Genomic DNA, 27090 nt, shown 5'->3' on the forward strand with positions numbered 1-27090 from the left:
CAGTGCGGAGCCGGCGGTCGCCGCGCGCAGTCTTTATACTCGGCGGCTCTGGGGGTGCCCGCCCCCTTCCCACCCCCAGAAGCCCCGCCTCCTCGCCTCTGGCCCGGGCGACCTCATACATATGCAAATATGGAGAAAGTGATTGGGCCCGCCCCCCTGCCCTCCTCTGGACCAGAGGGTCTCTTCTTCTCTTCCCTACCCGCACCCGACACTGGACTGGATCAGGGTCGACGGAGGGAACTCAGGGAGGGTCCGGGCGGAGTAGAGGGAAAGATAAGATCGGAGAGGTACAGACACGCTGAGGGAAGCAGACTTATGCTGAGATGGGGGCCCCCAAGACAGGGAGTTGGAAAGACACTAAGATCCAGGAGACAGGGCCGAATGTGAGAGGAATAAAGAAAGGGCCAGAAACCAAGAAAAACAGAAGAGACCAGCGGGAGTGCTAGACCAGGAGGGACAGAACCTAGACCAGGACACATAGAGACAGGCATAGGCCAACACAAGGGGAAAATATACTTGTGGGAGCTGCTACCACCGCCCCCAACACCTCCTTCTCCAGGTCCCACAGCCCCTTCTTCCCGCCACCTGCTTCTCTCCAAACCCAGACTTCTGGGGCTTCCCACCACATCTCTCAGTGAAGCCCTCCCAACACCACCATGTTCCCAGCCCCCAGCATTACCGAGACCTGAGCGCTGCTCCCAACCCCATGTGTGAGCCCCCTCCCCCATCTTCATCAGCAAACATTTATTAAACACCTACTACAGACCTTGTGCAATGGGGGAGGGAGGGTATAAGAGCTCTAAAGACCTTGTGTTAAGCTAAGAGTCACTACCTATCTCATTTCATCTCTCTTCAGAGCTTTTCTTCTCCTTTCAACTCTCGCCTGAAATCAGCAGCTCTAGTCCTTAAAAATTCCTGTCCTGTCACTTTCTCCCTCGAACTCTCTCCCTGTAAATCAAAGCCAGCTTCATGGACTTGGAATCTGCTCAGCTGAACAAGGTCTGTGCTCAGAAAGGCCTTGTTCTTGGTTTAGTGCTCTACTAGCACCATCTTGGTTCTTAATAATTTTATCTTTGAGCTTGTGCTTTGCAAGTGAAGTCCAATGGGACAAGAGAACATGCATGTGAAATGAGGAGATATGTATGCATAACATGGCATTCGTGGTGTTCCATGAGCACAGAACTCTGGTGCACCTACCATTCGTGGGAATTCGATGAGACTCCATGTGACTACAAGGTAAGTAAGTGTGTTATGTCTATACCTGAATAAGGGGGGGTGTGGACAGCTAGGAGGCCATTGTTTTCATTTGAAGCAGAACTTGCTTTGAACACAAAAAGAAGACAATGGCCTTGTAGGAGACACAGATGACTAAGGTGTCCTATTATATTCTTTCTCCATCTTGTTACTTCCCTGATTTAGCCAACCACTTCTGTTGGCAATGATCACAGAGAGGGAAAAGGAAAGCTGAGGTAATCCATAATTCCTTTTTTTTTCAGTCCTTCTGTACTCATCAGAAAGCTGAAGGTGATGTTAATTTTTCTTTAGAACAATATTAAAAACACCATGCAAAGTTGAGAAAACAATGATGGAAGAAAGAAAAACATTTATGTTTTAGTACCTTGAATGGCCCTTGTTGCCTGGTTTTTTGAACAAGGGATCCCACATTTTTATTTTGAACTGCGCCCTGCAAATTACGCAACTGGCCTGGCTTCAGTCCTCCCTACAGCAGACTGTAGATAAAATTTTCTCAAAATACAGTTTTAATTAGGACACTTCTCAGCTCAAAGGTCTTCAATGGCTTCCTGTTACCTTGCAAGATGGACTCCTGATTGTTCAGTTTAACTTTCAGGGTACTCTACAATCTACGCCCGGCCTGTGTCCCCAACCTCCTTTCTCACTAGGACCCAACCAGTTCTTGCTGGAGCTGAGCCAGCCACTCCTGGGACAGGCTGTGCTTACTCCTGACTTCACACCTTTGTCCATTTCATTCCCTCATCCTGGAAGACTGCCCACCCTCAGAGTCCAGCCCCAATTCCCATTTATTCATTCAATGTGTATCTAATAAGCATTTGCTTAGAGCCAGGCGCTGTTCTGGTCCCTGTGCTCCCGGGGCTCCAATTCCAGTAAACAATAAAAACAAGCAAGTGAAATAATATAAATAATATGTATACTACAATACAGAAAAAAATAAAATAGGGTGATAGGCCAGAGAGTATCTGGATAGTCAGGGATGGCCTTACTGAGGTGACTTTTAAAGTGAGGCCTAAATGACCCATGGAGAGCCATGAGGAGACGTAGCAGAGCCTCTCAGGAGGAGGGAAGTGCAAGTGCAAAGACTGGGCTTCAATGAAGGAGTGTAAGATTGATACAGCAAGGGATCTGAGAGGTGGGCAGGGGCCAAATCATAAACGTCATTGTAGGCCAAAGGGAGTAGTTTGGATTCAATACAACCATCACAGAAATAATTCTAGGGTTTTAAGCAGGGGAGTGACATGATTAAATTTAATGAAAAATCACCATGTCACCATGGCTGCTGTGTAGAGAGCGGACCAGTTAGGAGGGCTTTGCAGCATCCAAGCAGGAGATGCAGATGGCTTGGACCACAGTAGCAGGTTTGAAGATATTGTTTGAAACAAAAGGATGGGTTCTATTCTGAAAGTAGAGTAAAAACTCTTGTGTACTTTCTTTATCTTTTCAACCAGACTGTAAGCATTTTGAGAGTAGGCCTTTGTCTTGGACTTTGTATATATCCTCTATACCAAAGCAATTCACAGAGCTATTGAAGATAATGTCTAGTTGCGAATTGGGCTTAAATGTGAAAAGGCTCCTCTGCAAGAAACCTCAGGGAAGTAACCTGCCTTTTCCTTCGTCAGGCCACCATCAATCTGGAGAGACGAGGCCTGGCTACCTTCAACATACACAGCTTGGCAAACATAGGTCTAGGGGTGGCCCCCAGACTGCTGGTCAAGAAAAGAAAGAACAACTGTCTTCTGTGCACTTGGGGGGTTCTGGGGTAAGGCTGAAATACCTTTTGCTTCCACCCCTGCCTTCTTCTCCTGTAGGTGAGGATCAGCTTGAGGGTAGGGAGGAGGGAGCACATTCTAAATGCAGCATTGGTGTTCACAGGATAATGAGCTAAGGAAATGGTGCAGAGGAAAGGGCCGTTACAAACCTCCAACTTCTTTGTGGCATCCAGCCCTCCCCCCAGCATCTCCTGGAAGGAGGATGGGCACAAGAGGCCCCACAACCCTCTCCATATGCAGGGGTTTGTGCTTTTATCCTCCTCCCTGCCAAATCCCAGGGACTCAGCTGTTTGGGTTCCCAGCAAAAGGGGTCTTTGCAGAGATAAGAACAAGGAAAGAGTGCTCCAAAACACAGATATGGAGGGAAGGCATAAAAGGCTTATTATTTAATGGGGTCAGAGTTTCAGTTTTGCAAGATGAAGGGTGCTAGAGCAGGAGATGAACAACACTGCAAATTTTAATGCAACTGAACTGTACAGTGAAAAATGGTCAAGATGGTAATCTTGTGTTATATGTATTTTACCACATTTTAAGAGAGAGAGAGGGAAAGAAGAGAAAGAAAAAGTCCCAAGAAATAAAAAGTTCCTCTGCTAACTAGATCAAGCCCCAACTACTCAGCATACATATAAGGGAAGGCCTCTTGCTGTGTGACCCAAAAGTCTCCCAGTCTGCCCTCATTCCTTCTCAGCCTGTCCCTGGTTCAGCCACATCACAAACTCTTCCTCATCTTTTATACGTGGTAGGCTTATGTATTTCAAGATCTATGCACGAGGTTAATGATATCAACAAAAGCAACCTCTCTCATATATTGAGCACTTTCCGTATGCCAAGCACCGTGCTAGGCATTTGACCTACAAAATTGATTGAATCATCACAGCCAGCCTATGAGCAGAGTAACTTCCCTATTTTGTAGATGGGGAAACTGAAAGTTCAAGAGGTTTAGTCATTTGTTCAAGTTCACACATCTAATAACTCACGTCTTTGATCATCCTTGGAAGAACTTGCCACCAGTTTGTTTGGCACTTCACAAGAGATCTCTGCTAAAACATTCCGCATGTCTATCTCTCTCCTAAGATCCCTGTTCTCCAAGGCCAGGGCCAAGGCTTGACCATCTTTGGAGTCCTGTGGACTACCTAACACAGTACTTGGCATACTGTCAGCAGCCAATAAATGTTAGTTGAAAGAAAGAAGAAGAGAGAGAGAGAGAGAGAGAGTGTAAGTCCGGGGAGAGGAAATCTCGGGGCAAAATACTTCTAAAAACCGAAATCGGTCAAAGGGAGAAACAAAGTTTAAAACCCATTTATTGCTTACAAACTGTAGTCCAGGGTTGTCTCTCTCCTCTGCTCCAGAAGAAGAGAGCAAGCAAGCCAGCCCCTCCCTTTAAACTCGCAGGTTCAGACACGCCCTTGGTTGCCCAGGTAATTACCCACTGACATGGAGATGAACTCTCCACCCCTGAGGATATGCAAATGTACCAAAACCAGGTGAGATACTCTGGCAATGTTAAAATTTTACCCATAGGCCATCCCTCCAGAAATCTGGCTTTACAATCTACTCGTTCCCCTTCTTCCGCAATGGTCCCTGGGCAAAAAAACTGGAGATTGTGATCAGACTAATGACATAACAATAGCAACAGCAATAAAATTATGACAATCCTCAAGCCAGACGATTCAGCTAGGTTCAAAGTCTTAGGCAGATTAAGTCCACAGCTCATCCACTCCATAGGCGGGCAGTAGCTGAGGGTTCACAGCAATCATCACGCGGCAGCTGCAGCCAGGGAGCGCATTCAGGCCACAAGGACTGTAGGAGAAAATAACCTTAAGAGCGGTAAGATACATGTTTTAATGATACCAGCAGAGGCAAATCTTGTCCATCAGGTAGGATACATGCAAGAGAGCGGTCTTGTGATAAAACAGTAGCAGGAATGGGATCTCGTCCTGGTCTAGTATACCAGACTTTCCCCCCACTCCCTGTGGGAGTTACAGATGGGTCAATATATAGGGCTATGGGAGGTACATGCACTGGCCATAAAGATAAAACAAAACTTCCCCACAAGATGCTCTTACCTCCTGGATGTTTTGGGTACACTACAGTGACCTTTGGGGGCCATTCAGCTGTTACTCCAGGAATACACACAAGGCCAGCTTCCAGGCCTTTCCCCCAAGGTGCCAGAAGGGCCAGCCATTGCTGGTCCATGTATTGAAATGTCCAGGACAAGGTCCATTCAACAGTGTCTCCAGGGCTTACTGCAGTTGGGGCAGGAAGCAGGATGTTGCTCTGCTGGCCATATCCTGGCTTCAGTAGCTCTTCTTTGGTTTGGATGTACAACTGTATAGGAGAGGCAGCAAGGTGTGAGCACATCCACAGGGCTCAAAGCTCCTTTATGTGGCTTCTCATTCAAGCACTGCAGCACCGTCCATAGGTGAACTGAACTGACCAACCCTGTAGACTATTGGTGTCTGACTTGAGGTCAGATTTCAACAAACTGTTGTACCTCTCTATCATGCCTGCCCCAGTAGTGTTGTATGGTACATGAAATTTCCACTTTATTCCTAATTGCTGCACCCATTCTTGTAACGCATGTCCAGTAAGTGGGTGGCTTAATCGTTCTCAATCACCTGCGGCCGGCCATAGGCTGCAAAGAGACACTCCAGGCCCCTCTTAGTGGTTTGCTGATCTGCATGACGTGCAGGAAAAGCAACCAATAGTCCAGTAACTGTGTCCACACAAGTCATGGCATACAGATATCCTTCTGATATGGGCAAAGGCCCAATATAGTCCATTTGCCACTTGACAAGGGGTATTGGCTCCCTTACTTTGTCCCATGTTGCTGTGGGACACAGTGTAAGTCCCTCTTGGAGCACACAGGGCACTCCTTCTGGGCTCTGCTGACTTCTTCAAAGTTCAATGGCAAGCCCCACCTATGGGCTACAGTGTGCAAATGCTGGTGCAGCCATTGGGCCACATCAGAGGCAGGCGTTCCTTCTTGCCAGCACACCTGGGCCAATGTGTCTGCTTCATCATTCCCTGGAGATACCAAAGGAAATGTCCAGTCACATGATATACAGTAACAGTTTTAGTCTGACCAGAGGCCCACAGGTCTTGCCACAACTCTTGCCTCCACAGGGGCTGGTGACCAACCATCCAGTTGGCATGATACCATGTCAGTAGCCACAGGGTCAAGCCCCAATATACGGCCCAGCCATCAGTGCAGACAACTATGGTGGAAGGCTCCTGGGTGATCACGACCCATACTGCCTGCAACTCAGCCCATTGACTGCTCTTCCCCTCTCCATCCTCTATCCATAGTGTCTCAGTCTTAGGATGGAAAGCCACAGCCCTCCACTTCGGGGGCTGCCCATGACTGGAGCCTTCTGTGTACCAAGCATCTTCAGGTATAGGGGCTTTTCCCTCCTAATAGGAAGTCTCGGCTACCAATGGCTCAAAAGCAAGTTCTTCCTGCTTTCCACTGGTATAGGTCACTGGCCCCAATAAGCGTTGGAGTTCTCTACTTAAGGGGCTAGTAGAGAGGGCACTGTGCTGCTGTAAATATGCACCCCATTTGGCCAGTGTAGGTGTCTGTGCCATGCCACTCTGTGGCCTTTGGGTCCAGTCTCACACCCACCCTGCGATAGGGATAGGTGGTTATTACCTTGGTCAGAGCTGTTCCAGCAATGGGCTCCGTAGCCAGCAAGGTGTGGTGCACAGTAGCCAGTTGCTTCTCTATCAAGGTGTACCGGACCTCTGCTCCTTTCCCTAGTTGTGACCAGAATCCAATAGGTTGGCGTGTCTGTTCAAGCTTCTGTCAAAGACTCCATCCATAACCATCTTCGGTTACATGAACATCTAGTTCACAGGACCTTGATGAGTCCATTACTTTCAAGGCCTGTACAGCCTTGACTGCCTGCCTGGCAGTAGTAAAAGCAGCCGCACATGTCTCATCCCAGCCCCAAATGATGCCCTTTCGTACCAACCAGTGTAAGGACTTCAGAATTTGTGCCAAGTGCAGGATAAACACTCTCCAGTAGCCCAAAAGACCCAAAAACTCTTGTAGTACTGCCACAGTGGTAGGGGTGAGGAAAGCCTGGACCTTGTCTATAACTGCTTCACGAACAACTTTAGTTTTACCTGACCAGCCAACCCCCAAGAACTTCACAGACAAACCAGGTCCCTGAACCTTGGTGCTGTTCACAGCCCATTCTTTTTCCTATAGATGCTGCAATAGTCTAGGAACTGCCACTTCTAAATCTGAAAGAGAATCAGATGTGAGCATAATATCATCAATGTAGTGATACAACCACACTGTTTGCAGTTTCTTCCATGTGGCCAAGTCCTGGGCTACAAGTCCATGATAGATGGTGGGACTGTGGAAATATCCCTATGGAAAGACAGTGAGTATCCACCGTTGCCTTCCCACGTGAAGGCAAACTGTTGCTCACTTTCCTGTGCTATGTCAATAGAGAAGAAAGCATTAGCAAGGTCTACTACATAATGATATGTTCCCAGCTCACGGCTGAGAATGTCTGCTATAGAGGGGACAGCAGCATGCAAAGGGGGTGTGACTTTATTCAATTTCCTGTAGTCCAGTCATATGCCAGGAGCCGTCTGGCTTTCTCACTGGTCACACTGGGGAATTAAAAGGACTATAAGTGGGCTTTATGATACCCACCCTCTCCAACTCCTATAGAGTTTCTCCAATTTCCTTGTGCCCCTCAGGTAATTTATACTGCTTAGTATTTGTCACCCGCCGAGGTACAGGCAGAGCTACAGATGGGTGCTTAGCATGTCCCCTCAGAACTGCCTTTACCACTCGTACCCTCAGTCTGAACTCACCTGCAGTGGTCTGTAACCACAAGCCCTGCAGAATATCTACCCCCAAAATATATTCAAGGATGGGAGAAATGTCCACAGTATACTCCTCTGGGGGTAAATGCCCTATCCCCATGAGATTTGGGCTTTCTTCACTCTAATTGCCTTCCCCCCATAGCCATCTGTCACAGCAGGGGTCCTGGGAAACCACTCAGGGTTGCCATGAATCAAAGAACACTCAGCTCCTGTGTCCACCAGCACCGGGACACGTTGTACATCCACAGGGGACCAATGAATTACTAATTCTACATGTGGCCTCTGGTCCCCACCATGTCCCCCAAGGTGGGGACTTTGACTCCCCCCCACCCCAGTCAAACTGCGATGCCCAATCATCCTCCTGTGGGGGTGAGGGCTCAGGTGAATCCTGAGTACTGTCTCCCCTGAAGTTTTGCAGTGACACAGGCCAGGCATGAGGCCTTGAGTCTGGTTTCCTGGACCTCAGCGGCTGGAACTGCTGCTCTGACTTTAATTGGTGCCACAGTTCTAACAATATTCCATTGGGCTGCCCATCGAGTTTGTCTTTCACTACACCAGCCTTTATCAAATCAACCTACATCTGGGTCCTCCAGACCTTCACGGGGCCTTTTGCACCTCTCCCTGTAGTCGTGACCCGTACTTCCCTCCCTGCCCTTCTTGTTTCAACCTCCCCCAGATCTGCTAAAGTACAAGTAGCCTCATTCATGGGTTGCCCTAGGTGGGCGGCAAGAGTATTCACTAGGGACCCAAAGAAAGATGTGGGAGCTGTATGCAGCACCAGGTTTCTCACTCCTATAGTGAACACCTCCTCTTCAGGGCCCTGGGGTCCATATTATAGGTGACTTTTTTAATACCCAATTCCCGCAGAACCTGTTGTAGCTCTGCATACGTTTTCCAACTACTGGGAAAATGTGGTAGATCACCCTGATCAGGCCAAACTATCCTGATGGCAGCTGTCAGCCATTCCAGGAGTGTCTGGTTCCCTGAGGCATGACGGGTATTTTGCAACCGCTGCCAGAGGGAAGGGTTAGTTGTTAGGGAAGCCATTCTACTCATCTCAGTACCCCACATAACAATGTTTTCCACACCCATAGACCACAGACATAAAAGCCATGCAGGCAGAGATTCCGATGGCCTCTGCCTATACTGGACGCTCATGTCCACCAGCTCATCCTGGGTATAGGGGCAGAGCATAGAGTGCTGCACAAGCTGGGGAGGGGGCTGCTCCTCCCACTGAGGAGCTCGCAGTTGTTTCATTTTTATTTTCTTAATTACAGCTGAGTGGGCCCTTAAAAGAGAAGATGGTACATCCGGCGGTGGCCTAGATAGCAAATCTGCCAATGGCCCCACCTCCTCCTCTTCTCCCGTGAGCTTCTCCACCAACGGCTCCATCTCCTGGGGCTGAAGGCACCACTCTTTCCTCCCCCTCCCCCATGGCCTCCTGCCACTCGGCTTTTCCTGCTGCCTCCCCGCTTGGCGCTAAGGAGTCTTCCAGGAGCGTGACCTGTCTTTTCAGTAAGTGTCTCTCTTCTTTAAGGGCATCCCAGAGGTTATCGCCCAGCTCCTCCAAGCAATGCTGAAGTGTGTCTCTCTCCCGCCTAAGTCCCTCTCTCTCCTTGCTAACCCTGTCAATAATCCTCTCTTTCTCCTGCATAACATTTTCCACTATCTGGATGAAATGAGACCCTACAATGCCAGCTGCTACATGCCCCCCTAAGGTCTCCAAAAAGTCTTCCAACTCACAGAGGGCTAATTCTGTAGCTTCTGGTGTTTCCACCTCTAGGGGTGCTTTACCCTAGACCAGTTAGCCACTAGGGGTTCCCAAGTTGGAAGCGCCACAGCTGGGGGGTTAATAACAGGTGAAGTAGCACCCTCTGCCGCTGCATCCGCTGGGGCCTCCCCACCATCCACAGGAGCAGCCCTCCCAAAGGTCGCACCAATTATGACAGATTTCTGGTTCACCGGCCTGTGAGAGCCAGTGGGAGCTGACTTTGGTAAGTCCAGTTGGCAAATCCAGTTGGGTTTCACGGGGACCAACCCCTCACTTCCTTTTTGTACTTTCACAGAGCCCCCGATGCCTGCTCTTTGTGCTCTCATTCTCCCTTTAAAATGTCTGATCACCTCTTTAGAAATCCCCCTTGAGTACAGTTCATGATGGACTCTTTCCCCCATACTATTGCAATAGTATATTACTGATTGAAATTTGTCTTTACCACTTTTAGTAGCCTCTGGCTGCTTGTTTATTTTTGACAACGGGAGGTATCTGGGATCAGCCATTTATTTGTTTTAGTTAATTAATTAGTTACTATTATTTTTCAGGATAACTTCTGAAAAAAGTTTATTTTTCACAAGCTCCAAGTGTTTCTCCAGTCACCTCTGGGGATGAGTACATGCCATCCGCATCCACTATCTCATCTGTTTTCCAGCTAGAATGACACCTTTCCAGGTTTCTGACTTAGCTAGCTCTTTTACAAAGACTTGAACACCCATAAGGCTACAAAAAAAGTAGGGTGCTAGGATCCCTCCGAGTACAGGTGGGGTCTTCTCACCATACCTGTAATATGGAGGATGCTGAGTGGCACTGGCTGGCTCTAAACACCAATTTCTACCCCCTTCTCTGCAGGTGCTGGAAGCCCAGGAACCACATTTCACAGATTCCCCTGACAGCAGAGTTCCACCAATAAAATGTGTGAAATTCGGAGGGTAGAAAGGAGGTGGGGGCCATTCTTTCCTCCTCTGCAGCAGCAGATGTACAGGCTGCATGTTGGCCTCCATACTCTCCCACCAGTCACCAGCCTCGTGGCTGTGGGGCATCAGTGACCTCAGCAGTAGTTTCCAGAAGTTTCCTGAGCTCTGAGTAGCAGCAACTGCAAGTCTATGGAAAGCAGCTACAGCAAAGTAAACTGAAAGCTAGTGGGGTGCAGTCCCCTGGCCCTCAACTTTCTCCACCACTAGCCCCTCCAATGATAACAATTAATTACTTGTATACAAGCTTTTTTTTTTTGCTTGAGATATCTACAGTGGTTTCTGTTTTCCTGTCTCTGGTAACTGTAAAATATCTCTGCAAATTCTTTAACTCTTCTTTCTTCAAAAAGTTTGAACATGAGCTGGATTTAGTGACTGACTTCTAACTATTCATGTTATGTGACAGAAGTGAAGTTATGTGTTTTCTGAGGCTAGGTCATGAAAAGGGTAATTTCCACCTGTCAGTCTCTCTTGATTGCTCACTCTGGAGGAGGCCAGCCATTATGATTTGAGGACATTAATCACATAGCATGGGGACAGGCCCACATGGGGAGGACTGCGGCTCCACCCAACAGCCAGTAGCTGTGCAAGTGAGCAGCCCCCTTGGAAGCTGTGTGAGCAGCACACCACCTTGGAAGTGGACCTCCAGCCTCAGTCAAGCCCTCAGATGACTGCAGCCCTGGCAGATATCTTGAGACCCTCATGAAAGACCCAGAGCCAGAACTGCCCAAACTACTCCTGAATTCTTGGCTCACAGAAATTGTGAGGAATAATGTTTATTGTTATTTTAAGCCACTACTTTGGTGTGATCTGTTACAGAGCACCAAATAATCAATACACTGTCCAATACAGGAGTTGAGCTAGACAGACTTGAGACTCTCTGAGCGGGTATAGTCATGAATGATGCCCATGGGTGGTTGGGGACTTTGGCTCTAAGCTCTTCCCTACCATATTTGCCATGCCAACAACCCATAGATTTTCCTGGGCACAACGTTCCTTGACCTCCTGTTATGTGAAGAGTAGTACCAAATGTGCAAATATAAAGTATGGTTTTATTGTTTCTCAGGGAAACTTACAAAGAGAATGGTAATAGGGAATTAGGCCAGACTTAGCTGAACCATGTGTCCATTGGCTAGGGGTCCAGTAGGGAGGGAGCCTGCCTGGAATGTATCATGTTTATAGGATGGCAAGGTAGGGAACATCTACACCACTAATAGAGGAAACTGCATGATGAAAGAAATGATCTCATTAGAAAGGTGGAATCTGTTTTTCCATTGAGCTGGTTGGTACCTGCTGAACTAGCTCTGTGCTGAGCTGCTGAAAGGGGAAAGGAAATGAATCTCCAAGACTATCCAACTGGCTTCACTTCTAGATTCCTGACACCTCACTGATCCCCATTCCTAGCTGATGCACGGACCTTATCATCATCTAGAGTTCACCATAAAGATAACCAAAGTCCAATCATTCACTCTCTGAACATAAGCTCTTGTCCTTCCAGGACTCACTCAAGTAGATCCACTGTCCCAAGTTCTTTACCTGCATCAAAGCCTCCTATCTGGTGCCCCATTTTCTCCTAGTTCCTATTTATCTAAACCCCCAAGTGGCCTCTCTACTTCTAGGCCACCAGCAAATTACTCCTACAACTCCTCAAACTTGATCATGTCTCTTCTCTGCCTAAAACATCAGTAGTTCTTGCTTTGTTTGGTCAAGTCCATGCACCTTCACCAGGTTTCCTGGGACCGGCTCCCTGCTCACCTGCACAGCCTCATGGGCTGCCTTTTCCTGCTCCATAACACCAGCCTGCACATGGTTCAAGCACTCCCGAGGTTTCCTGCTTCTCTGCCTGTGACCTGTCCTCTGTCTAGAATGCCTTTCCTTCATCTTGTCAGCCTAAACTTCTGCTTGGCTTTCTTCTACATCCCCCACTCCAAGCCATCCCTCACAGCTACTCCCTTCCAGCCAACCAAGAGCTGAACCACTCCTTGGTACCCTGCCCTTGTCAAGTCCAACACACTGTCTTCTACATTTATCTGCAGGTCTGTGTCCCTCCTCCCAGACATAGGGGCACCTTGAGGGTAGGAACTTTGTCCTAGTCGGCTCTGTCCCCAGCACCAGGCACAGTGTGGGGCATATAATCCAGGCCAGCTCAAGTTCCACAAGCTCCATGAACTCTCCCTAGCTTTCCTAACTTCCCTCCTCTGAATCCCTATAACATTTATTTTCTGTCTCATTTCATTATCTTTTAAAAGATAGCTCATTTCTCTGACAGGTTTCAGAAGGAGACTTTTCATTCACTTAGTAGTTAGTGGCCCTGTGTGCCCCTCTCTCCTGTCACTCAGATCTCAGTGAGGAGCTGGGCTGAGCTAATTTGCCCATCAGTAAGGAGGAGGAGCAGCCCTATGCAGCCATGTTGGTCCCCCTGACCCTGGGCACCTGTCCCTCCTTCCAGGCCACAGTCAGAGTTGTGGGGAGAGACAGCTGACCCACAGGCTGGCCTGGGAAAGCTCTAGGCTCTGGCAAAAACACTTCCCAATCTAGGTCAACCTGGGCAAAGCAGAGTCTTATTCTTGAGAATTTAAATTTAGAAATATAGTACAGTAGCATTTGAGGCTAATAAGAATTGTACAAATTTGAGGTAGTGTTATATAAAAAAGATATTATCTAAGCCTCACTTTCTGTACCAACTTTGAAATAAGGGAACTATCCCAGAATAGGAACCTGGAGCTGCTGGCAATCCCGGTCCACATGTTGGGAAGCCCAGCGGTACCAGCCTCTCTAGTCTTGTTTTTTTTCCTGCTCCCTATCTTTGTGTCCACCTGTCTTATTAGGATCAACCCCTCATACAGGATCAACAATAGCTCATACAGAGTTGGAGCTAGTCTAGGGAGTTTCTGCCCTTGTGACCTAACAGTGTAACTAAGGTGCCTAGGATGATATGTGGCCCACAGAAGGGGCTCAATCGGCATAGATGCCATCATCCTCATCATCAATATTATTAGTATTGTTTTGACTCTTTGATAATGACCATGGCTTATACTTCTCCATATCCCTATACCCTCCCACAGGGCAATGTAATGGTTAGCAGGCTTTGGAGTCTTAACAGTCTGGAGTTTAAGCCTTAACTTGTAGTTTTGAATGGTGACCTGGAGCCCCTAAGCAGGTTACCTACATTCTTTAAGCCCTGTTTCCTTATGTCTCAAATGAGGAAGATAAAATATGCTTCCATGGATTGTTGGGCTAAATGAAACTGTAAAATGCCTAACCTGGGGCCTGGCACCAAGTAAGCAAATAGTAAATGTTAGCTGCTGCTTCTATTATTACTAGTATTTAGTCTTGTGCTTTAAGCACAGTAAATATTTGTTGGCTCACTGAAGTCACCACACAGAGAAAAACACTTGTCACTCTCAGTGAGAAGCTTGGGAGGTCAGGCACCAAGGGAACAGGGGTCTCTCGCCCAGCATCAGGAAACGAATAAACCAGATGAGGAATAACAGGCTGCTCGCTTTGCTTAGAATGTCACCTCACCAGCAAAATATGCTGGGCTGCTTCCCCCTCGCACTGCAATGCTGGGGAGCTCTGAGCTGTGGTCCCATGGTTGACACCACTCTCCCTGTCATCATTACTAAACCACCAGCATTTATTTGTGGCCATTTAGGTAGATTATCAAAGCTTGTTCACACAGTTTCTTTTACTCACTAATGTATTTAACTTACTGATTTAACTAAAAGTAATTCATTAATGACTTTCTTTGCAGAAAGAGTGGAGGAACCTTTGCATCTTCTACAGATTGCACTGTGTTATCACTTGGATTCATGCAGCCAGGGATCAGTGTTGGATAAGGAAGGAAGTGGGTGGGTTTGGAGCTGGGCTGAGCTGGAGGGAGCCGAGCAGCATGCACCTGACCCTCAATCAGGTCAGGAGAGCCCAGGGCAGTACAAGGGACTGGATGTTTTCTGAAAGAAGGCCTGCGCACTGCAGTCTTGGGCAATTATTGCCTTTACCCTATCCCTCCAACACCTCCCTGCCAGCTAGCTATCCAAGGGTTGGGATTTTTTAAAAGGAAAAAAAAACCCCAATGTGAATCTTCTTCAACTAGCTGTTGAGGGTGAAGAGCCGCCTACTAGCAAGCTAGGGCCCCTGCACTGCACGAGTGTGAAAGCCTGCGAAACAGGCCTTGGCCCAGCAGCCAGCGGAGCCGGGCTCACAGATCCCGGTCTCCTGGCAACAGCAAGGACCCTGTGAGAGAGGCCGGAAGTGGGTGATCCTCTGTGCGCAAGAGGTCAGGAGGTTGTAAAGAACTGGTACTTGACGAACCAGGGAAGAGAGAGCCCCAGACTAAAATGTTATTTAATTTAATAATCTACACTCCTTGAGGACTGATATGTTTTCCAGTTTCCAGGGACTGATGATATTGGGGAAATGAGGGAGGAAACCTCATTTGTCCTTCTTTGCCTGTATTACCTCTTGTGGAAGGAGTGGCTGCAATGTGGGAATCTGGCCTCAGCCTTGCTTTTCTTGCCTACAGCATTTGTTATTTGCATATAAAGTAAAAATTTAACAATTTGTGCTTTACCGGATGGCTAGGATGGTTATGAGTTTATACATTTCAATGAGAGAAAATTATATATTTTATTGACAATATTAGAAATGCTGTGGGTGGCCTGGGGCAGGCTGGGGCTCATTCTGTAGTGGTGGGGTCTTGTGCTTCACTCTCCTCCCCAGGCTCTTCAGCGGCCCACCCTGAAGTCACAGCCTCCCCTATTAGCACTTCACTGAGCTCCCTGAGGCAAGAAGAATAATGCCAAGTCTTTTACTCTTGAGAGAAATAATAAAAATTTTTGTTATTACCTCATTTTAGATAAGAATTTTAAATTGTCCCCAATCTTTTACCCTCCATCTTTTCTGACAATCTCATTCCCATCAGAATCTGGGTTATGTAGTTTCTGTGGCACATGTTTCATGCGTGTGGCACTGAGGGGTCTATACAAATCCACAAGCCAAAGTGGCTGCATTCTCCAGGAAAATCCCTCCTTAAACACAGAAAGGGAAATATTAATTCGACACTTCCCCTGCTTTCTCGAGTCACAGTACTTGATCCTCCTCAAATTTACCTGACTCTCATTTTCTGTGGAGGATCTCCCATGTAGGGGAAATTGAAATAAGCCCCTGGGAGGAAAACACACACACACAGACAATTAGTGATTCATGCTATTTTTCATGTCTCTTACAATGTGTATCTGTCATATTAAGACTAAATGGGTACCTCAGTGCATAATCACAACAAGCAAAATCACTGTAGACCTGCTATCTTGAAAATAATTCCATGCATGGTAAGCTTCCAGAAGTTCTCTGTATCTGTCCATAATGGCCCCACAATGTCTCTGGGGAGACCTTTGTATGTGGCTTGGCATGGAGTGCAGGTAACATTTTTAGCCCCACTCATCTTCTTGGCCCTTGGCCAAGTGCCCCTGTGCAGTGTGCAAACTGCACAACCACACTGGGCAGAAGCGCTTTACTCTCTCCAGAAGCATTTTACACCAGTATCCTTTGGACTCAGTCTCACATGCAGCATTTGCTGGTAGTGGGGAAGAAGGTGCTTCTATTTTCCTAGCTGCTTTATCCTACAAGTTGAATCAAATCACACCAAGTAAATGCTTGAGTCCAACTAACTCACTAACTTTCATAAGTCAAACTGTCACTGATGAGTGAATGAGTTGTGAAATCAGCTTAAAGGTCATGACCAACACTAAAACACAAAATATCCTTTTGAATACAAAATGGAATAGAAGAAAGTCAGAATGCATACTAAGTTTGTTTTAGAAACTACTTATGCCTGTATGGTATGCATGTAGTGGGCCATAACATAAAATGCAGCTCACAGCCCAAGCACAATGTAATCAACCGAGAGGTCCCCAGCTGGAAAAGAACCATCTTTCTGCTGCTCACTAGCAATATGACCACAGGGTAAGACAGTTTCCTTTCTCCTTTTCCATTTCTTTATTACAAAAGGAAGAGACAAACCACCATGTGAGGTCTCTCCAGTTAAAATTCTGAGGTTTGGAGAAAGGGAATAGAGACTGGGGGCCTGAAAACCAGTAGGATGCAAAGGGACATTTGACAGGAAGGGCTCACATTTTCCACCTTCCATCAGCTTTGAAGGAAACTAGCATCCAGGACCATGTGTCTTTCCCTACCCTTTCCCCAGAGCTGCTGAGAAGTCCTCGGGACAGGCCTGACATCCACCCACAGCAAGAACAGGTACAACCAAAACCTCTCCCCGTCCAGCCATTTTCCTTAAAGGACTAGTGACAGCAGATGCATCTGTGCCAGTCCCATTCTAACTCAGCTTTGGCTGGGGAGCTAATTCTACAAAGCATTAGGGTAAGTAAGTACCCTTCCTGCCTTTGATGGTTTCCTCACTGTAAAATAATGTGACTGAAATAGATGAGTTCTAAGCTCTCCCCTAGTTCTAAGAATCCTACTTTAAAAGGTGCCAGGCTAATATTTACCTTGAGCTTCCTTCTTTGCCTCTAGCTGTTTTTTTACAGGAATAAATCTGTTTTGAAAGAATACATGATCATGATTACCCATCATGATGACCACTATTTCCAAATCTTTATTCATTCATTTTTATTTTAAGTCTCATTTAACAGTGAGATGATAACCTTTTAGAGGACAGGAATTCTATTTTATTTAATAGTCCTTTGACTCTTCCACAGTACCTAACTTGGGATCTTGCATGTAGCTGGCAATATATTTCATTGATCATTTGAGATAACATTTGATAGATAATTCCTAGTAAAAACTCTCAGAAGTAGGAAAAGAAAAGAAAATTATCTACCAGGATCCTAAACAGCAACATTGTTTTAAAATCAAGAACAAGAGTAGGGTGCCTATTATTACTGCTACTATTCATTACTGTTAAGGAGGTCCTAATCAATGTGATAAGAAAAATGAAGTATTGTAAGGGAAGACATAAACATATTTGCATTTGAAGTGATGAACAACCTAAAAAGCCCAAGAGGATCAACTAAAATTTTATTGGAAATGATACGAGAATTCACTAAGATACAAAATCAAGAGAACAACATACAAACCTCAGAAGCTTTTCTGTATACCATGGGTAACTAATTTTAAAATGGAAGATCCCATTTACAACATCAGCAAAAATGCATGAAGTAAAAAAAAAAAAAAATGCATGAAGTATCTCAGAGTAAACTTAACAAAAAATGTGTAAGACCTATGTGAAGAAAACATTAAAACTCTTCTGAAGGACTTTAAGAAAAATATGAACACATGACCTGAGATACCATATTCCTAAATTGTTGTAAAGATATAAGTTCTCCTCAAATTTATCTACTAACTTAATGCAATCTAATTCAAAACCCATGATAATTTTTAAATTAAAACTTGCCAGCTAGTATTTTGTGGGGAAAATATTCAGGAAAAGCTATGAGATGTATGAAAAAGATCAAAGGGCAGGAGCCTACTCTATCAGATATCAAAATATGTTATTAAGCACCTGAAATTAAAGTGTGTTACTAGTACAAGAAAAGATAACTGTGTCAACAGAATAGAGTCCAGATAAAGATAGTATTTTTGAACAGTGAAGAAGAAATGAACCATTCAATACAAGATTTTAAAACAGTTGGATCTTCACGTGGGAGAAAAAAAGTTAGATCCCCTGCCTCAACCACACTAAATGGCAAAACAAATTCTAGATGGATTAAAAAATATAACAACAAACGTTAACTAGAAGAAAATATCAGAAACTTTTTACACCATCAGGTGACAGAGGCCTTACTGCAGACCCGCCCCAGCACAAATCCTGGGGGAGGACTGGAGGGCAGGGCCAGCGCGCTTCCTGCTCTCCTTACTGTTCTTTTCTCCCCGGAATCATTTGTCTTCTTCCTGTAGATTTAGAAAACTTTTATATTAAATATACTAATCCTTTCTGTGACTTTCATTGAATTTCAATGTTTCAAATATTTTTCATGGTTTTTATCTTTTTTTAGAAGAGGAAGGCAGAGGCTTTTATTTAAAGATAAAGTGAGAGGACAGAGCTCCTGGCTCAGGCCAGGAGGAGAAAAGAGAGTCCTGATTTTTACCTTTAAGGAGGAAAATCAACAGTGGATTAAGGAGCAGAGACTTTGCAGTTAAGCAAAACTAGGTTCTACCTTTGGTTTGGGGCCTTAAGTTGATTTCCTTCATCTCCTGAGAGAGATATGGTAATGTTATCCTCAGGAGAGTGGGAATTAAATCAGAAAATGTATGGCAAACTTAGTCTGAAGTTTGGCATAAATCAGTACTAAGTTTGTTAATGGTGTCACAGGCAAGGTGAGCAAATCTATCAGAGGAATCTGCTTGTGATATCAGGCTTAGAAAGCTCTTTGCCACCACAAGATATACAAATATTGTTTATGGCTTCTATTTTTTTCTAATACTTTTATGGATTCTTCTTCTTTTCTTCTTGTTGAAATATGTTTGTTTAAGGTAATAGAGATCTGCTGTTATTTCCCCCCATATAGTCAGTCAGCTGTTCTATTACCATTTATTCATCTTCTTCCACCAATTAGAATGTTAAAAGGTGACATTTCAAAAGTCCTAGGAACACATGGGTCAGTCTATTGTTGGACTCTGTATGCTACCTCAAATAGCTGTTAGGTTGCATTATTCCTTATTGTGAAATTGACATTGCCTCCTCTTTCTCCCTTGAACACCATTATTGTCTACTACAGGAAAAACATTGATCTCTGTCCTCAAAAAGCTTATCATCTAAATGAGAAGAAATAATGAAACCACATATATATTTATATATATAAATGCAAGGTTAACCACATGGAAATTAAAAGCACTACAGAAGTTTATATAAATTCCAAAACAAAGGAGAGGAGCCAAGATGGCGGCATGAGTAGAGCAGCGGAAATCTCCTCCCAAAACCATATATATTTTTGAAAATACAACAATACAACCATCCCTAAAAGAGAGACCAGAAGATACAGGACAACAGCCAGGCTACATCCACACCTGCGAGAACCCAGTGCCTCAGGAAGGGGGTAAGATACAAGCTGTGGCCCAGCGGGACCCGAGCGCTCCTCACCCCAGCTCCGGGCGGGAGGAGAGGAGTAAGAGCGGGGAGGGAGAGGGAGCCCAGGACTGCTAAATAGCCAGCCCTAGTCATCCACACTGGAGCACAGACACACAGTGCTTGGGGTGCTGGATACTAGGGAAACAGGACAGTAAGACCTGTGAGCGGGTCCCCGCAGCTGGCACCCCTGGGACAAAGAAAAGCGAGTGCTTTTTGAAAGTCTTAAAGGGACAGGGGCCTCACAGCTGAACAGAAGCATCCTGGGACACTTAGCCCAGCAGCTGGGAATCCTGGGGAACTCTGGGTGCCCCAACTCCCTGGATGGCAGTGCAGCTTGGAGGCCCCACATGGTGAAATACAGCCTCCCGCCCATTCCCCCTCCAGCACAGCTCTGCCATAGTGGAGCAGCAGCCTGCGGCCAGCCACGCCCACAACAGCAGGGCAGAGCTTCTTTCACTGTGGCCGGGCAAGAATCAGAGATCCCATCTGTGCGAAGCTGCCCAGCACAAGCCACTGGGGTCGCTGTTCTCCCAGGAGAGGAAGGCCACAAACTAGCAAGAAGGGATGTTCTCCCAGCCGACACACATGCCAGCTCCCCCACAACTACCTCTATCACCATGAAAAGGCAGAAGAATTTGATCCAGACCAAAATCACAGAGACAGTCTCTGAGAAGGAGCTTGGAGAGATAGACCTAACCAATTTTCCTTAAAAAGAAATCAAAATAAAGGTCATAACCATGTTGATGGAGCTGCAGAAAAAAATACAAGAGTTAACGGGCAAAGTAGGGAGGGACACTACAGAAATAAAACAATCTATGGAAGGATTTAAAAGCAGAATGGATGATATGCAAGAGGCCATTGATGGAATAGAAACCAGAGAACAGGAACGCATAGAAACTGACACAGAGAGAGATAAAAGGATCTCTAGGAATGAAATAATAATAAGAGAACTGTGTGACTAATCCAAAAGGAACAATGTCCACATTATAGGGGTACCAGAAGAAGAAGAGAGAGAAAAAGGGATAGAAAGTGTATTTGAAGAAATAATTGCTGAAAACTTCCCCAAACTGGGGGAGGAAATAATCGCTCAGACCACAGAAGTACACAGAACTCCCAACACAAGGGACCCGGAGGACAACACCAAGACACATAATAATTAAAATGGCAAAGATCAAGGACAAGGACAGAGTTTTTTTTTTTTTGAGAGGGCATCTCTCATATTTATTGATCAAATGGTTGTTAACAACAATAAAATTCTGTATAGGGGGGGTCAATGCTCAATGCACAATCATTAATCCATCTCAAGCCTAGTTCTCGTCAGTCTCCAATCTTCTGAAGCATAACGAACAAGTTCTTACATGGAGAACAAATTCTTACACAGTGAATAAGTTCTTACATGGTAAACAGTACAAGGGTAGTCATCACAGAAACTTTCGGTTTTGATCACGCATTATGAACTATAAACAATGAGGTCAAATATGAATATTCGTTTGATTTTTATACTTGATTTATATGTGGATCCCACATTTCTCCCTTTATTATTATTATTATTTTTATTTTTAATAAACTGCTGAAGTGGTAGGTAGATGCAAGATAAAGGTAGAAAACATAGTTTAGTGTTGTAAGAGAGCAATTGTAGATGATCAGATGTGTGCCTGTAGACTATGTGCTAATCCGAGCTAGACAAGGGCAATAAAACATCTATAGATGCAGAAGCTTTCTCTCAACACAGTGGGGGGGTGAGGTTCTAAGCTTCACCACTGTTGTTCCCCAATTTCTTACCTGATGACCCCCCTGCAACTGTGCCTGTCTTAGGTTGTTCCTCCCTTGAGGAATCTTACCCGTCTCTGGCTAACCAGTCATCTTCCGGGGCCATACAGGGAAATGTAAAGTTGGTAAGTGAGAGAGAAGCCATATTGTTTGAAAAGGTTAGCTTTTTACTTCTTTGCAGATTTATGCCCTGTGGCTTCTATGCCCAGCACTAAGGACAGAGTTTTAAAGGCAGATAGAGAGAGGAAAAAGGTCACCTACAAAGGAAAACCCATCAGGCTATCATCAGACTTCTCAACAGAAACCTTACAGGCCAGAAGAGAATGGCATGATATATTTAATGCAATGAAACAGAAGGGCCTTGAACCAAGAATACTGTATCCAGCATGATTATCATTTAAATATGAAGGAGGGATTAAACAATTCCCAGACAAGCAAAAGTAGAGGGAATTTGCCTCCCACAAACCACCTCTACAGGGTATTTTAGAGGGACTGCTCTAGGTGGGAGCACTCCTAAGGCTAAACAGATGTCACCAGAGAAAAATGAAATCACAGGAAAGAAAGCAGACCAACCAAATACTAACAAAAGGCAAAAAATAAAATTAACTACCCATAAAAGCAGTTAAAGGAAACACAAAAGAGCACAGAATAAAACACCCAACATATAAAGAATGGAGGAGGAGGAATAAGAAGGGAGAAAAATAAAGAATCACCAGACAGTATCTATAATAGCTCAATAAGTGAGTTAAGTTAGACAGTAAGATACTAAAGAAGCTAACCTTGAACCTTTGGTAACCATGAAGCTAAAGCCTGCAATGGCAATAAGTACATATCTTTCAATAATCACCCAAAATGTAAATGGACTGAATGCACCAATCAAAAGACACAGAGTAATAGAATGGATAAAAAAGCAAGACCCATCTATATGCTGCTTGCAAGAGACTCACCTCAAACCCAAAGACATGCACAGACTAAAAGTCAAGGAATGGAAAAAGATATTCAATGCAAACAACAGGGAGAAAAAAGCAGGTGTTGCAGTACTAGTATCAGACAAAATAGACTTCAAAACAAAGAAAGTAACGAGATAAAGAAGGACATTACATAATGATAGAGGGATCAGTCCAATAAGAGAATATAATCATTATAAATATATATGCACCCAACACAGGAGCACTAGCATATGTAAAACAAATACTAACAGAACTAAAGGAGGACATAGAATGCAATACATTCATTTTAGGAGACTTCAACATACCACTCACTCCAAAGGATAGATCCACCAGACAGAAAATAAGTAAGGACACAGAGGCACTGAACAACACACTAGAACAGATGGGCCTAATAGACATCCACAGAACTCTACATCCAAAAGCAACAGGATACAGATTCTTCTCAAGTGCACATGGAACATTCTCCAGAATAGACCACATACTAGGCTACAAAAAGAGCCTCAGTAAATTCCAAAAGATTGAAATTCTACCAACCAACTTTTCAGTCCACAAAGGAATAAAACTAGAACTAAATTGTACAAAGAAAGCAAAAAGGCTCACAAACACATGGAGGCTTAACAACATGCTCCTAAATAATCAATGTATCAACAACCAAATTAAAATGGAGATCCAGCAATATATGGAAACAAATGACAACAACATCACAAAGCCCTAACTACTGTGGGATGCAGTGAAAGCAATCTTAAGAGGAAAGTATATAGCAATCCAGGCATATTTAAAGAAGGAAGAGCAATTCCAAATGAATACTCTAATGTCACAATTATCGAAATTGGAAAAAGAAGAACAAATGAGGCCTAAGGTCAGCAGAAGGAGGGACATAATAAAGATCAGAGAAGAAATAAATAAAATTGAGAAGAATAAAACAATAGAAAAAAATAAATGAAACCAAGAGCTGGTTCTTCGAGAAAATAAACAAAATAGATAAGCCTCTAGCCAAACTTATTAAGAGAAAAAGAGAATCAACACACATCAACAGAATCAGAAACGAGAAAGGAAAAATCACGATGGACCCCACAGAAATACAAAGAATTATTAGATAATACTATGAAAACCTATATGCTAACAAGCTGGAAAACCTAGGACAAATGGACAACTTCCTAGAAAAATACAACCTTCCAAGACTAACCCAGAAAGAAACAGAAAATCTAAACAGACCAATTACCAGCAATGAAATTGAATCGGTAATCAAAAAACTACCCAAGAACAAAACCCCGGGGCCAGATGGATTTACCTCGGAATTTTATCAGACATACAGAGAAGACATAACACCCATTCTCCTTAAAGTTTTCCAAAAAATAGAAGAGGAGGGAATACTCCCAAAATCATTCTATGAAGCCAACATTACCCTAATACCAAAACCAGGCAAAGACCCCACCAAAAAAGAAAACTACAGACCAATATCCCTGGTGAACATAGATGCAAAAATACTCAACAAAATATTAGCAAACCGAATTCAAAAATACATCAAGGGTATCATACACCATGACCAAGTGGGATTCATCCCAGGGATGCAAGGATGGTACAACATTCGAAAATCCATCAACATCATCCACCACATCAACAAAAAGGACAAAAACCACATGATAATCTCCATAGATGCTGAAAAAGCATTCAACAAAATTCAACATCCATTCATGATAAAAACTCTCAACAAAATGGGTATAGAGGGCAAGTACCTCAACATAATAAAGGCCATATATGATAAACCCACAGCCAACATCATACTGAACAGCGAGAAGCTAAAAGCTTTCCCTCTGAGATCGGGAACAAGGCAGGGATGCCCACTCTCCCCACTGTTATTCAACATAGTACTGGAGGTCCTAGCCATGGCAATTAGACAAAACAAAGAAATACAAGGAATCCAGATTGGTAAAGAAGAAGTCAAACTGTCACTATTTGCAGATGACATGATATTGTACATAAAAAATCCTAAAGCCTCCACTCCAAAACTACTAGAACTAATATTGGAATTCAGCAAAGTTTCAGGATACAAAATTAACACACAGAAATCTGTAGCTTTCCTATATACTAACAATGAACTAATAGAAAGAGAAATCAGGAAAACAATTCCATTCACAATAGCATCAAAAAGAATAAAATACCTAGGAATAAACCTAACCAAGGAAGTGAAAGACCTATACCCCGAAAACTACAAGACACTCAAGAGAAATTAAAGAAGTCACTAATAAATGGAAACTCATCCCATGCTCTTGGCTAGGAAGAATTAATATAATCAAAATGGCCATCCTTCCCAAAGCAATATACAGATTCTATGCAATCCCTATCAAATTACCAACAGCATTCTTCAATAAACTGGAACAAATAGTTCAAAAATTCATATGGAACCATCAAAGACCCTGAATAGCCAAAGCAATCCTGAGAAGGAAGAACAAAGTGGGGGGGATCTCGCTCCCCCACTTCAAGCTCGACTACAATGCCACAGTAATCAAGACAATTTGTTACTGGCACAAGAACAGAACCACAGACCAGTGGAACAGAATAGAGACTCCAAACATTAGCCCAAACATATATGGCCAATTAATATATGATAAAGGAGCCATGGACATACAATGGGGAAATGACAGTCTCTTCAACAGATGGTGCTGCCAAAACTGGACAGCTACATGTAAGAGAATGAAACTGGATCACTGTCTAACCCCATACACAAAAATAAACTCCAAATGGATCAAAGACCTGAATATAAATCATGAAACCATAAAACTCTTAGAAAAAAACCATAGGCAAAAATCTCATGGACATAAACATGAGTGACATCTTCATGAACATATCTCCCCGGGCAAGGGAAACAAAGGCAAAAATGAACAAGTGGGACTATATCAAGCTAAAAAGCTTCTGTACAGCAAAGGACACCATCAACAGAACAAAAGGTATCCTACAGTATGGGAGAACATATTCATAAATGACAGATCTGATAAAGGATTGACATCCAAAATATATAAAGAGCTCACACACCTCAACAAACAAAAAGCAAATAATCCAATTAAAAAATGGTCAGAGGAGCTGAATAGACAGTTCTCTAAAGAAGAAATCCAGATGGCCAACAGGCACATGAAAAGATGCTCCACATCACTAATTATCAGAGAAATGCAAATTAAAACCACAATGAGATATCACCGCACACCAGTAAGGATCGCCATCATCGAAAAGACAAACAACAACAAATGTTGGCGAGGTTGTGGAGAAAGGGGAACCCTCCTACACTGCTGGTGGGAATGTAAACTAGTTCAACCATTGTGGAAAGCAGTATGGAGGTTCCTCAGAATGCTCAAAATAGAAATACCACTTGACCCACGAATTCCACTCCTAGGAATTTACCCTAAGAATGCAGCACTCCAGTTTGAAAAAGACATATGCACCCCTATGTTTATCGCTGCACTATTTACAATAGCCAAGATATGGAAGCAACCTAAGTGTCCATCAGTAGATGAATGGACAAAGAATATGTGCTACATATACACAATGGAATATTAGTCAGCCATAAGAAAAATACAGATCCTACCATTTGCAACAACATGGATGGAGCTAGAGGGTATTATGCTCAGTGAAATAAGCCAGGCAGAGAAAGACAAGTACCAAGTGATTTCACTTATACGTGGAGTATAAGAACAAAGAAAAACTTAAGGAACAAAACAGCAGCAGAATCACAGAACCCAAGAATGAACTAACAGTTACCATTCCTGGAAAGGGACTGGGGAGGATGAGTGGGAAGGGAGGGATAAGGGTGGGGAAAAAGAAAGGGAGCATTATGATTAGCATGTATAATGTGGAGGGGGATATGGGGAGGGCTGTGCAACACAGAGAAGACAAGTAGTGATTCTACAGCATCTTACTTTGCTGATGGACTGTGACTGTGGAGGGGTGGGGGTGGGGGGACTTGGTGAAGGGGGGATCCTAGTAAGCATAGTGTTCTTCATGTAACTGTAGATTAATGATAACAAAATAAATAAATAAATAAATAAATAAGAGAAGAGATGCATGTGTATTTTGCCAAGGGTGGCCCAAAATGCAGCCGTAGGTCCTCCTTCCTTTTGCCCACCTCTTCAAGATTAATGCCTGATGAGGAACCGATTCTAATCAAAGAAACCCAAGCCAATAGCTTTTCTACCTAAGATAAATAATAATTTTAGATGTACATTTCTTTGACTTGCAAACAACTGTGAAATAATATCCCATATCCTGATTCCAAGCAAATTACCAGGTGAAAATACACAGCCTTCAGTTTTATTTCTCTCCCTTCTTATTCCTCCTCCTCCATTCTTTATATGGTGGGTGTTTTATTCTGTGCTCTTTTGTGTTTCCTTTGACTGCTTTTGTGAGTAGTTGGTTTTATTTTTTGCTTTTAGTTAGTATTTGGTTGGTCTGCTTTCTTCCCTGTGATTTTGTTTTCTCTGGTGACATCTATTTAGCCTTAGGAGTGCTCCCACCTAGAGCAGTCCCTCTAAAATACCCTGTAGAGGTGGTTTGTGGGAGGCAAATTCCCTCTACTTTTGCTTGTCTGGGAATTGTTTAATCCCTCCTTCATATTTAAATGATAATCATGCTGGATACAGTATTCTTGGTTCAAGGCCCTTCTGTTTCATTGCATTAA

At 44.1% G+C, this 27090-nt stretch overlaps 2 long non-coding RNA genes across 2 annotated transcripts in view; one reads left to right on the forward strand and one right to left on the reverse strand.

Annotated features, from left to right (window-relative positions):
* The first annotated feature begins 154 nt into the window (after positions 1–154).
* Positions 155–10566, forward strand: LOC108404264 (uncharacterized). The gene is made up of 4 exons (XR_001854899.3): positions 155–1236; positions 2874–3013; positions 9146–9383; positions 10492–10566. It is a non-coding gene; the product is annotated as an uncharacterized lncRNA (long non-coding RNA).
* LOC140849046 (uncharacterized) overlaps positions 3013–27090 on the reverse strand; it is a 51705-nt gene continuing 27627 nt past the window's right edge. The window contains exons 8-10 of the long non-coding RNA XR_012130504.1: positions 6676–6779; positions 4335–6050; positions 3013–3135 (exon numbers count right to left, since the gene is read on the reverse strand). This is a non-coding gene — a long non-coding RNA (uncharacterized lncRNA). The remainder of the gene's footprint in view (positions 3136–4334; positions 6051–6675; positions 6780–27090) is intronic.

The sequence above is a fragment of the Manis javanica genome, chromosome 4, assembly GCF_040802235.1.
Source record: "Manis javanica isolate MJ-LG chromosome 4, MJ_LKY, whole genome shotgun sequence".
NCBI lineage: Eukaryota > Metazoa > Chordata > Mammalia > Pholidota > Manidae > Manis > Manis javanica.